Source organism: Piliocolobus tephrosceles, chromosome 6 (assembly GCF_002776525.5).
Source record: "Piliocolobus tephrosceles isolate RC106 chromosome 6, ASM277652v3, whole genome shotgun sequence".
In the NCBI taxonomy this organism is placed as follows: Eukaryota; Metazoa; Chordata; class Mammalia; order Primates; family Cercopithecidae; genus Piliocolobus; species Piliocolobus tephrosceles.
In genome coordinates, this window is record NC_045439.1 from 149,601,773 (window position 1) to 149,612,481 (window position 10,709).

Below are 10,709 nucleotides of genomic sequence, written 5' to 3' on the forward strand. Positions count from 1 at the left end.
CTTTCTTTCTTTCTTTCTTTCTTTCTTTCTTTCTTTCTTTCTTTCTTCTTTCTTTTCTTTTCTTTCTCTTTCTCTCTCTCTCTCTCTCTCTCTCTCTCTCTCTCTCTCTCTCTCTATTTCTTCCTTTCTTTTTCTTTTTAAGACAGGGTCTCGATCTGTTGCCCAGGCGGGAATGCAGTGGTACGATCTCAGCTCACTGCAACCTCCACCTCTTGGGTTCAAGCGATTCTCCTGCCTCAGCTTCCCAGGGAGCTGGGATCACCGGCACGCACCACCACGCCCAGCTAATTTTTGTATTTTTAGTAGAGATGGGGTTTCACCATGTTGACCAGGCTGGTCTTGAGCTCTTGGCCTCAAGTGATCCACCTGCCTCGGCCTCCCAAAGTGATGAGATTACAGGTGTGAGCCACCACGCCCAACCAAACAGAATCTTTTTTAACTAAGTAGTTAGTGATATTTTCAGGATATTAAATGGTTTACAAAATCACTTGGAAAGAAATAGACCCTAGGCTGAGTTGTTGGGAAAGACTCCTGAAGCACAATGCAGAACTGGGCCACCAAGAGAGCTGCTGCCTCGTCTGCAACCAGAGAGTGACCTCCTCCAGAACCACAGTGCTGCTGCAGCAAGGAGGAGGCTGCCAAGATCGGGAATCCCCTACTGCTGCCAGCTCTGGATCACACCAAACCTGCAATGACATAAGTAAAGGCCCCCACTCTGCCTCTCACCACCCATGAGAGTAATGAATAGATGCTGGAAGCTTTGGTAGTGCTGCTGCAGGAAAGCCAAATGCCACCACATGCCTGTTGGCTGCAGGAGCATGACCCCCATCACATTCTGTCTTCCCAGTCTTATGTGAGTATTTGTCATTGATCAAACCCGAATCACCTGAGAAAGCCTACCTGCCAGGGAGTTTACTAGCCTTTGCGGAATAGATGAAAGCACCGTAGAGGAAGGGCAGAGTGAACTGGATGAGCTTTTCCATCAGATTCCCTGTTGGGAGGAAACTTTGGAGAAGGTCTTATCCGCTTATATACTATCAATCGAAAAGTAAGTATCTTCAATTGAAGAGTAAGTATCTTCAGTCCAATCCTAAGGTTGGGTTGTACCCTCACTTGTGAAGAGATTTAAAACTACGTTTGTAAGTTTTCTATGGAGATTAACAAACAAAAAAACAAACAAAAACAAACAAGCAAACAAAAACAACAACAAAAACAAATTGGTCTCTAGTTGCCTTCCACAAGGGGACAGTATTCTAGCTCCCTGAATACCTATTTCTATGCCATGGGGTCACTGATGCCATTCTATAAGCATAACTTTGGTGAGGTCAAATAGTTAGCAATCCTTGAATAGTTCATAGCAACCAAACCGCAACTCCTAGGTTTGACTTTTGGTGCTCTTGTAACCTCTGTGTCTTCGTGGAAATCATCATAACATGGTTCACATTAGTCAGCAAGAGATACTGGTTGAGCACTCGCTGCATGCCAAGCACCGCTTGCACACGTAACAGGCACGCTGAATAAGTATGTCTTGTGACTTACTCAGAGCTCTCTCTGTCTCCCATTGTCCCTAGATAGTTTATCAGTGGGTAACCTTCCCTGCCCCTGGAGAAAAGCGCTGCCAGCTGTTGGTGCTTTTCTGCTCACTCCTGGGTAGTAGAAGAGCACTGGAGTCACTTGAAGCCACAGGACGTGTGTGCTTCAGACACAATAATTTCCAGTTCCATGTAATAATCAAGAGGCTGAACTTGACTTAGCCTTGAATTATTTCTCTTCAGGCCAGCTTCAGGATGGAAGCCCGTAGAGGGGAAGGAGCCTTGGCACTTGGGCTGTCCTTGCCCCCACCACAGTCTTCCCAACTCCTTCACTGCCAGATCTAAAGGAGAAGCAGAGTGGGAAGAGGTCAGTGGACAGGACAGCACGTAACTGACTGAATGGCTTTGTGCTCTCTGGGCCTGGCATATGGTTAACACTGCTGTCACTGGGAAGGGGAACTCTTTCTCTCATGAAGCACTTTTTTTTTCCAATTTTTTTATCACATTAAGAAACACATAGGCCAGGCGCGGTGGCTCACACCTGTAATCCCAGCACTTTGAGAGGCCAAGGTGGGCGGATCACGAGGTCAGGAGATCGAGACCATCCTGGCTAACACAGTGAAACCCCGTCTCTACTAAAAATACTAAAAAATTAGCCGGGTGTGGTGGCGGGCAACTGTAGTCCCAGCTACTCGGGAGGCTGAGGCAGGAGAATGGCGTGAACCTGGGAGGCAGAGTTTACAGTGAGCTGAGATCATGCCACTGCACTCCAGGTTGGGCAACAGAGTGAGACTCCTTCTCAAAAAACCAAATAAATTAATTAATTAAATTAAATAAACACATAACATAAAATTTACCATCTTAACCATTGTTTAGTGTACAGTCCACTGGTATTACACGCATTTATAATGTTGCACAACTATCACTGCCGTCCATCTCCTGAACCCTCTTCATGTTGTAAAATGGAAACTCTATACCCATTAAACATAACTCTCTATTTCCCCCTCTTCCAGCTCCTGGCAACCACCATTCCACTGTCTCTGTGATTTGACTGCTGTCATGGAACACTTTTGTGGCTCTTCATGAGTCACCTGGTAGACCCATCTGTCCTGCAGCACCCGTTGACCTGGTGAATATATTGCTATTTTTGGTGGCTTCTTGCAACTCTTTCCTCATCCCTGGGTATTGGGCATGGATCTCTGGCCCTTTTCTATGGAGTTTCTCCCCTCCTCCCTCTCCTCTCAAGACAGGACCTGTCCTATTGGATGAGAAGCAAGATGGCTCCACCTCATATCTTGTGAGGGGCCCTCACCCCGGCCACAGGAAATGGGGAAACACTTGTGGCATCCTTGCCCTGAAAAGTCCTTGATCTGGCTGAGGGGGCTGAGAGACATGAAAGAGGTCCTCAAAGCTTTTTCTTCTGTAAATCTGCAGAGGCTGTGGAGGTGGTGGGATCTGTCTCATACTCCTTTAAGTAGCTGATAATTGTCCTGTTGGTGCCTCAGTCAAAACGGGGGCAGGAATGGCTCCATTGTGGCATTCTGCTACACAGGCCCTCTAACATCCCTTCTCAGGGATTTGCACTGGCCCTCCCTTCACACGGTAAGTTCCTCAGCAGTAGAAATTGTGCTCATGTTCCTCTCTCCCATCACTAACCAGCCCCTTCACACCTTCAAGATCCAAGCTCACCTCCCACTCCTTTGGTGAAGCATGAAGTCTTTCTGGGTCTTCTTTAGAGCTCCTTAAGACATTTACCTACATTTTTTACTACATTTTGTGGTGGTGTTTTTTCCCAACTATTTACCTTACCTAGTAGCCTAAAATCTCTGCAAGGACAGGCCCATGTCTTAGTCAAGTTATACCTCTAGTCTAGCACTATACTCAGTCCGTAGAAGGCAATCCATTTGTTCATCCAGCATGTGTTTGTTGGGTGACTACTCTTTGACAGGCACTGTAGACACCACAGTGAACAAAACACACAAAGCCTTCATTTTCTTGGCACTGGAAGGGACAAATGCATTTATGGCACTTCGCTGATTCCCCTCACTGAGGTCCTTGTCTATGCTAAGCCCTATACAGGTACAGCCCATTGAAGAGGTGAGTAAGATTCTCAACTACTTAACATGGAGGCAATGGGACATGCTGCTCCTTTTCATAGTATCCATCACATTTCTAAACAGTTGCCACCGACACTTCTGGAGAAGTCCAACCTGTTCCATGCACACAGACTCACCCACTCAATGACACAATTTATTCCAAAGAAGGCCTGGTAGACGTCTTGAAAGTCTAAAATTGGGAGCTCTGTCATACTTCTTGAGAAAGGTGATGCTCCTCAGAGGGGCGTATCCTTCCCCATGAGTCACCTGAATACATACACAACCCAGGGCTCCCAGCCACACCAGATCTGCACATGCAGAGAGGGAGAAAAAAATGCTCACACAGCTAATTTTCTTGCCTTCATTTCTAATAAAAGCTTCCAGGTTATGAGACTACTGTTTTGTTGCACTTCTTTGTGAGAGGAGACAAGGACAATAAAAATAAGGCAAATCATACCCGAACATTGGAGGTGGAAAATATCTGTCTGAATCTGTCAGTGCTAACAAATACATGCATTGAACTCATTGATAACAACAGTCTCTTCATAGAGCATGACCTCCAGATACACTTACAGGGCCTAGAAAAGAAAAAAGAACATTTCCCCTATACTCTACTCCACTAAGCAAGAAATTCTCAAGATGGAACTCCCACTAAGGCAAGATGACTCTAGAAGCTCTGTGTTTAGATAGTTATGAAGGGCAGTGGGCATAAGAAGCTTCAGTGATAGTTGTTAACAGTATAGGTTCCTAGACCCTAAATATTTTGATTCAGGGAGCAGTCAGAGTCCAAAACACCACAGAATTTGCTTTAGCTTTTAGTATATTTGCTATGGGATTTACTCTCTAGAGAGTCAATTTGTCAAATACCTGTGCTCGACCTCAGTGTATGCAGCGTAGGGCAGACCTCCCACAGGAAAATTTGATGGGCCATTTTCAGACTTTCGGTTGACACAGCGAAGACTATGTCCCAGGGAAGCAAAATTATGGGAGGCTCGACCCTGGAGGAGAGGATGTCTCAGAAAAGATTAGCTCTGCATCAGATCAGTACATAGGCTGCCGGTTCCTGGAAGGAAGGGAGGCAGCAGTCCTGTGTTCAAAACGGAGTTACATAGCAAAGACAAAGAGCACATTTTTCTCTTAAAATCTTTATAGTTTCTCAGAAGTCTTCCTGGGTAAGACTCCTCTCCCCACGGTAAGTCCTTCTTACAAAAGAGGGTGTCAGTACCACAAAACCAAGTTGTGAATCAGCTGAACTGCCAATTTCCTGGAGGCCATCACTGAACTCAAGGCTGGGCTCAATCTGAATTGAACTGGCTTTTCCAGGTATATTGACTCAACCAGCCCATCTAGAACTTCCCTGCAAAAAGGGAGATATCACTTTAGCAAACACCGTTGGTGTGTCCTCTCCTTTCATTTGGAGTTGGTGTTGTTTTGTGGCACTGACAGTGGAAACTACGATCGTAAATGAGACATCCGCAGAGCTAAGTAGAGTCTGTTTAGTTTTACAACCAGGGGCCAGCAGGCATGCTACTCCGCCCACCTCCCAAGAGACTGCTGCAAAAATGGCCCAGCATGATGCTGAATCTGCAAATATAAATGCAAATTTCAGTATGATGCTCTGCCCTAGTGGTTCTCCCTTTTGGACCTGCTGCTTCTCTTTCATAGGTTTCATGTTTTATCCCCACCCCTACCTTCTAACAGATGCCATGTAGAGTTCAAATTCCCTGTGTTTACTCTATTCTTCATCTGAGATGCTCCCCACTTTCGTCTCTCCATCACGTATCTTCAAGATCTAGTTCTGGTTTTCAACCTTCTAACAAGGCGTGTTTGACAACTCTGAACTCCAGAAATCCTAACTGCATAATTGTAATCTACAGTGGTGGTTCCAAAATTTGACTACAAAACAAAACTGTGCAAAGAACTTTTACAGTATTTAACCATTACCCTCCTCAGATTGTCCAAGTTAGAAATTTGGGTGATAAGGACCAGGAAAACTGTCTTCTATTTTGTTGCTCTTTTTAAATATTTCCCTAGGCCCTCATTTAAGAATCACTGGCCTGGAAAGAGGCTGTACTTGATATATACTATCATTATTGTTTTTTAATTGTTTCAAGTTTGCTACTTCTGTTTTTTCTACCAACCCACTGGCTCCCCACTCCTACACACACACACATACACACGTACATACACACACAAGTACACATGTACACACTGCCAAACATACAGCATAGTGCAGGACTGAGTACATGGTGAAAACATAAATTATTGATTCTAGATTACCATACCTGAGGATGAAAGAAGGAAACAAAATGGTGGGAGTACGAATTATTTATATCTTCCTTTTGTTGTGATTATATGAAGAACAAGTCTTGCACATGACTCAGACCATCCTCTCAAGAGCTCGTCTTAAAGGGTAGGGCTGGTTTTCACTGCACTGGACACCAATGTGTGCATGCCCACCAAGACTCCCTCAAGGGAAGGGAGAGTGAGGATAAAGACACAGACAATGGGCTCTTAGGAAAGGGAACTAAGTAAAGCCAGGCCTTAGGAGAACTGAAAAGCCATCAGAAATATTAATAACAATGATAATAGCTATTATTTTGTGAGGACTTACAATGTGCCAGGCACTATGCTAAGCGATTCACTGGCAGAGATACCCTCTTTTAAAGATTCCTCCTTTAAAGATGGAGAAATTGAGTCCTAGAGAAGTTAGGTCATTTGTTCAAGTTCACAAATGGCAGACTCCAGAGTCTAATCCAGGCCTATCAGACCCCAGAGTTGGAGTGTTTAACTATTTTTTCCATTTCTTAAGATCAACTGACTCTTTCTTTTCTCTGCCTCTCCACAGAAGAGCTCTCTCTACTTTCTCCTCTACTTGAAATCGATCCAAAATGGCTGCCTCACCCCTAGAGCTTTTATACAGGCTCTTATCTCGATGACTCTAGTTTAAAATCTTGAGAAAATCTGACTAGCTAATGAATTAGCTGGATTTGAGTCGAGTGTTCATCCATGATCCAATCAGCCATAGCTAGGAGGATCACTCTAGAGCTCTGATTGGTACAGGCAAATTGCCTGATACAGCCATCATACCAGGGTGTCGCTTACTACCCCTGAAACCAGAACACTGGAGTAGCTGATATGAACTTGCTACCTCCCTCACATGTAGAATCAGGCTAATAATGGTACACCCCCACAGTGCTATTTTGAGATTTAAAGGAGTCAATCTATATGAAGTGCATAGAACAGTGTGTAGCTCACAGGAATTGCTATGAATGGCATTATTAATCAAGTTATATTACCACCACTTTTGCCTTTGTTTGCCAGCCTGCTATGCCCTTGACTACCAACTTAGTTTGATTGCCTTGACCCACACCTTTCAAGAGCATGTACACAAAGAACTGCCAAACTTAAACCTCTCCGCAAACACATCTTTTCCAGTGTAGCTTTGATAACACCCTGAGACAAGCACAGGCGAATGCCTCCCAGTCTGGAAATTTCCAGGGCTATGCTACAGTGACCCAAACCAAGGCTAGCTTTTATCTTTGGGAAAGTAATTACAAAAATCAAGTCTTAAAGGAAGAAAGTCAATTTCGCAGAAGTGTTAGGCAAAAATGCCCTCCAGCAAACTCTGTCCCTGAAGTCACAGGTGTTACTGGACTGGTTCATTTAACCAGGAAATTATTCATTAGTGACTGTGAATAACAGGTAAAAAGGACTGTCATACTGAGCATGTCCAAACAACCAAAATGAGTGATGCATTGACATTACATTCCTAAGTAATGCCAGGACAAGAAATATGGGGAATTTAGATGTTATGAGAAGGTAGTTATGAATCTCAGCGTAGTTCTCCTAGAATCAACTTAAGAAATGCTTTATTACAAAATAAACATTCAAACTTTTGTTGATTTGATAGAGTCAATAAAGTACAAAGAGAGACATCTCTGTCCTGAAGCGTTATCCGAACAAGAAAGGTAAGGAATTTCTCACCCTCAGTTCTGCTGTATGTTATCGTAGCAACCACTAACATCTGTGTTATTTCAAATTTCTCATTGGATATTCCCAACTACTCCCCTGCAAGCAAAGTAAGGACCATGATTATCCAATTTCACAGATGATAAACTTGAGGTTCAGCACCTTCTACTACTTGCCTCTGCTGGTAAGAAGAACGTACAACTAGAACCCAGGTCTTCTGACCCGTGTGTTCTTCCCCTGCCCCATGATGCCTCTGTGTGGGGTGTTTCCGGTATAAACTGGGAAAAAGCTTCCAAATAGCAAGATCACCTGATTGGGAAATCATTGGTGTTTTCTAAGTGTGTCCCTTAAATCACTATTGTGTCATGATAATCCAAGAAGCAGCTTGGGACCCACTGCTCACCACGCAGCCCATCTTGATTTATAACACACATTAGTTTATTAAAGGCTCTGAGCAATCGTATCATAAAGAAACCCAAATAACTTATATTAGCTCTGTATTCCTCCAACGTATGTGACCATAAAACTCTGTATGCATTATTTACTAATGTTACACAGAGGCATATTCTTTGGAAAATATTTGAGATTGTGTTGAAAACAGTTATTCGGTGACATAAGTAAATAAACTAAAGAATTATGCTTCATTCAACCTTGCCTAATTCCCAGTTTCTTAGACCCAAACTCATTTCTAAAAGTAATACTAATTCTAAGTGTAATTTCTGGACATGCAGTGAGCTATTAGATGAAACTTGAAAGAACTGAAGCAGGTTTTAGAAGGGCGGATTAATACAGAAATAGAGTTTCTACCTCCCCCCTCCCCATGGCCTACAGAAACTCCAGGTGGCCTTCATGCTTCATTCTTTCTCTCCACCTACATAGCTTTTCGTTTATCTAGGGCTATGTCAGTGGCTTGAGGAGTAGGATATTTTTTCTTCTGTTCCTCATCTGTAGCTTTCCACACAAAGAGCACTTTCTCTAATCTTCAGGGAGAAATCTTTGGCTTTCTGGAGATCAGCATCTGATATAGAAAGTGGAGGCTGGGCACGGTGGCTCATGCCTGTAATCCCAGCACTTTCGGAGGCCGAGGTGGGTGGATCACGAAGTCAGGAGTTCAAGACCAGCCTGGCCAATATGGTGAAACCCCATCTCTACTAAAAATACAAAAATTAGCTGGGTGTGGTGGCACGGTGCAGCGCACGTGTAGTCCCAGCTGCTCAAGAGGCTGAGGCAGGAGAATCACTCGTACCCAGGATGTGGAGGTTGCAGTGAAGCAAGATCTCGCCGCTGCACTCCAGCCTGGTTGACAGAGCAAGACTTGGTCTCAAAAAAAAAAAAAAAAAAAAAGAAAGTGGAAAAGTTGGTCACCCTGTGGTTGCCAGGAACAATGACTGGCAGCATTAAAAGAAAAGGGAAAGGAACGCATGTGCCTTAGAAAAACCTGTATCAAGGATTAATTAACCAACCAAATGAAATCCACTGCACAGAGTATGAGTGCACCCTTTCTTTATCAAACTACTTTTTTACACCTTCTTATCAGTGGCTGTGGCTCCACAGCTAACTACCTCCCCAGTTTATGTTCCTTTCCCTGAAATAATTTGACTTTTGACTCTCCTTGACTGCACACCTTTACATCCATATTAAATTCATTGGACCGAGCTGCCAATTTTTTGCACATGTATCCAATCATGCAGTTCAGGACACGCTATCTCAAATATGGCACCTTGGCAATCGAGGAAGCAGCAGAAGCAGGAAGGCCACTCACTTTCTGCCTCCCTTCTCCCCTGAATCAGGCCACAAAATCTAGCTGATGCTCCCTGAAGTAGGTCATAAGGTTCTCATTCCAGAGGGGTCCTCCCCATACCTGGGGAAAAGGATTGGAAGACACAGAGACTCCAGGAAGTGTCAGAACAAACAAGCCTGCTGATTTCCCCCTAGTTTGTTACCATTAGGTCACATCCTCTTTGTCTGACCACACCTCTACACGACTGTCTACTCTTCGTCAAACCTAAGCATAAAAATATACAGTTCTTCCTGTTTCTTTGAGTCTTTATTTCTGAAGGTTCCTGTGTCACATATTAAATAAATGTGCATGCTCTTCTCTTGTTAATCTGTCTTTTGTTATAGGAGTCAACCATGAACCTTGTGATGGGTGAAGAAAATATATTACTTTTTCTCCCCTACACTCACTTGGGGAAACACATGTGCTTCCTTGCCTACAGCCATTCCCAGAAGCAGTCGTTTTTTAAGATGTTATCCCTAGTCTTGGGCCTCACCCTAAGCCAAAGGAGGGTTCAGGGTTTAGCACTTGGCAGGTGCTTTCTGCAAACTTGTGTTTTCTTTCTCACACACAATTCCAAAGGGCTTAGGCTTCCCAGAGACTTTTCTTCTCCTATCTCTTAGGTTTCTTCTTTACTATCAGAGCAATTTTTCCAGGAAACAACCCTGAAGGTTAAGAAAATGTGACCCAGAGGGCATAGGTCAGCCTCTCCTCTGGCCCCAAGGCTGCAGATAGCGACTTCCTTAGCGGCCCAGTCTTCTCTCAAGAACACGTTTATTCTAGGAGAGTTTCTCCAGAGCAGAGGTGAGTTAGCGCCTTCCAGAGGGTCAGCTGGGCCGCCCCACTGTTCCCACCTTCCCTGCCCTCGTTGTCTCCAGAAGATATTCTCCTGGGAGACAGTGCACTCTGCAGTTCCTCCCAGGGAAAACAGCAGCCTGAGGACTGCGGTCCCAGACCACCCCGCTCCATCATTTTAGTTAGAACAATGCGGCTAACACTGAACACTGTTGAATCATATCTTGGGAATTCAGCACTTGGTCATCTCTTTTAACTCTTGCTCCAAAAGATTAACTCTCCCTTTTTCTTTTTTTTTTTTTTTTTGAGACGGAGTCTTGCTCTGTCACCCAGGAGGCTGGAGTGCAGTGGCAGGATCTCGGCTCACTGCAAGCTCCGCCTCCCGGGTTCACACCATTCTCCTGCCTCAGCCTCCCGAGTAGCTGGGACTACAGGCGCCCGCCACCCTGCCAGGCTAGGCTAGTTTTTTGTATTTTTTAGTAGAGATGGGGTTTCACCGTGTTAGCCAGGATGGTCTCGATCTCCTGACATCGTGAT

The 10,709-nt window shown here is 44.3% G+C and overlaps 1 long non-coding RNA gene across 1 annotated transcript in view; it reads right to left on the reverse strand.

Annotated features, from left to right (window-relative positions):
- LOC111554631 overlaps positions 1 to 4,784 on the reverse strand; it is a 21,416-nt gene extending 16,632 nt beyond the window's left edge. Inside the window, exon 1 of the long non-coding RNA XR_002735295.2 lies at positions 4,496 to 4,784. This is a non-coding gene — a long non-coding RNA (uncharacterized LOC111554631). The remainder of the gene's footprint in view (positions 1 to 4,495) is intronic.
- Positions 4,785 to 10,709: the final 5,925 nt, after the last annotated feature.